The sequence below is a fragment of the Passer montanus genome, unplaced genomic scaffold, assembly GCF_014805655.1.
Source record: "Passer montanus isolate IOZ18808 unplaced genomic scaffold, ASM1480565v1 scaffold1597, whole genome shotgun sequence".
NCBI classification, from domain to species: Eukaryota; Metazoa; Chordata; class Aves; order Passeriformes; family Passeridae; genus Passer; species Passer montanus.
In genome coordinates this window covers 2,025-4,506 of record NW_024363127.1, presented here as the reverse complement: position 1 = coordinate 4,506, position 2,482 = coordinate 2,025, and the positions used below count along the sequence as shown (strand labels likewise).

The following is a 2,482-nucleotide window of genomic DNA, read 5'->3' as shown; positions in this document are numbered from 1 at the left end:
TTTGCTTAGGCTTCATGTTAGTTTTTCAAAGAAAAGGTTTTGATTTTTCTTATCTGCCCTGCATATATCTGTTACTTCCAAAATTCCTTAATAAAACAGCGTGAACTGTGCATGCTTCAGAGCAAAGTTTTGCTAAGGAGATGTTAATATTTGAAAATGTGCCAAGCCTTTTCAGCTAATATCTGTTAAAATTTGACACTTAATTCTCTTGAATGTCAGATGTAGTTTTTATTTGCTATCAGAAATAAGTTCATTAGAAATAAACAATACAATATGCATGTTATGTTAGATATATGCATATATGCATTTTTTCTTAGTGGATCTAATGAAAATTACTTGCAGTCATATCCTGCCAGTTTCATGGCTCTGTTCTAGGGAGGCATGAGCAGGGATTGAATGGCTAGAAAGGAATTGCAGCACTGCTGTAGTAGGCAGGATGAGTTGGTGGAAGTAAAGTGTTGACTTCTTTGTATAGTGTGGAGTTAGGGTTTTGATCCCTGATGAAGTTGAGAAAGGAGGACAGTGTGGAGAAAGGGAGAAGTGCTGTAACTGTTGAGGAAGAAATGCATGTTTTTTCTCTCAGCCTTGGCCAAATTATAATTTCTGAGCCAGTGCACAGTTTAGGACAAGCCCTTTCAAATTAAGTTCCAGCTCACTAAATATTAACAAATTGTAACTTCATGTTTTGGCTGTCAAAGCTGCTTCCTGTCTTGCTAGTCCCAGGAGCTGCTTGGCCTCAGCTTCACTGTTTCCATGCAAACACAGTGGTGGTTTGGTGTTTGCTCTGTCCCCTTCACGTGTTCCTGATGGCAAAGGGGTGTGCCCAGAGTGCATCATGGGTATTAGCAGAGGATGTTCCTGAAAATAGTTAATTGGGCTTCAGTAAATGAAGACTGAAAGCCTGAGGCACAGAAATAGAGATTGAAACTAGCCTGAGTGAAGTTGAAATGTCAGAGGAAAATATTCCTGCAAGCAGTCCAGCCTGTGACTAGAATTAAGAAAGAATCAAGAATATGGAATGAGTTGCATTTGCAACTGCTGTCTGAATGGGTATCCAGTTAGAAGCAAACACTTCTGTCAGTGGCTCAGGTAGTGTGTGCTTCAGAGCTATTCTACAGGTCACCGAGAGAAACTGCAGTGTTGATCAAGGTGAGACTTGGAGGGAAAGTCTGTGAGGTTGTGATTTGCTTTTGTCTGTTCTGTTCAGGAGGAGCAGTTAGAAGCAGTGTTGTCAGCTGCTGTGCAAACTGGTTCTTTAGAACTTCTGACGGGATGCATTAAACACTGGACTTGTGAAGGTAATGCTGCTTCCATTGTTTTTATGTTGTGTCTGTTTTGGCTGGAAATTGTGGCTTCATGTCCATTTTGTTTTCTGTTTTTAAAGAGCAGCCAAGTTCTGCTGTAAATTTACGGTTTGTTCTGGAGTGGACGTGGAACAAAGTGATCTGTACAAAAGATGAACTGGACCAAATATGTGAGTAGTGGTGTGGTGGTTTTTGAAGCCAGCACCTGTATTCTTTGTAAAGGATCTTCTTGAGTAATCTGCCAGAGTATGCTGCTGGTTCTTTAAGTCTCTTGTGGTTGTTGAAGTGTTTAAGTTTGGAAGTGTGCAGTTGCTCTGCTGAGTGGTGATTTAATATTTCTCCTTGACCAGGTGTTCCGCTGTTTGACGGCTCCTGCAACTTCATTGACCCACAGACATTACAGTCCCTTCAGCACTGCCAGCTGCTGCTGAGCAACCTCAGCACAGTCCTGAACTGTTTTCTAACAGAAGCCCGAGAGCTGACTGAGAAAGGTTGGTGAGAGCACTGCTGGGCCTTTGGTCTGATTGTTAAGATTTGGAAGGATGCTTGGGTTGTAACAGGAGCCCTTGTTGTTTTGGATGGTTGGGGAGAGTTGGGTTGAGCTGGGAGGAGAGGCTTAAATCTAAGAAGCTGGGACTTTGATTTAAGCTGCTTTGAGTTCGGAGGAGCAGCTTGTTGTGGAGTTCATGAGGCTGGGTAGGGGAGGCTGCACTGGTTCAGCTCTGAGCTGAGTGAGAACCTGGGTGGCATTTACAGCACCTGAGTGTGGTAATGCTGAGAAGTGTTGCTAGCAGTTGATAGTTATGTGCAGATTGCTGGGAAATACAATAGAAGCTGAAATGTGTAACATGTAAAGGAAGTTCCTTGAGTTCTTTTGGCTTCTGATTTTATAAATTGTTGTTGGCATATTGAGGGAAAAAGCGGACTATGGTCTCTTTTGCTAAAGTAAAAATCTCTGCTACATGGAAAACAAACATTGTCTTCCTGAGTATATCTAATAGTTTTGGCTTTATTTTTCAATTTTAATCTTTAGTGATTCTGTTTCTTTGTAGCAATTGGGTTTTTTTTTTGGTGGGGTGAATGGTGGTTTTTTCCTTCAAATTCATAAGTGATCCAGAGGGACAACTACAAAGACAGGGTTCTAATGTGTTTGTTCATACTTTCTATTCGTTCTGCAA

At 41.4% G+C, this 2,482-nt stretch overlaps 1 long non-coding RNA gene across 1 annotated transcript; it reads left to right on the top strand.

Moving 5' to 3' along the window:
* Window positions 1–824: 824 nt before the first annotated feature.
* On the top strand, window positions 825–1,792 carry LOC120499201. The gene is made up of 3 exons (XR_005626819.1): window positions 825–1,298; window positions 1,385–1,474; window positions 1,655–1,792. It is a non-coding gene; the product is annotated as an uncharacterized LOC120499201 (long non-coding RNA).
* The last annotated feature ends 690 nt before the right edge of the window (window positions 1,793–2,482 follow it).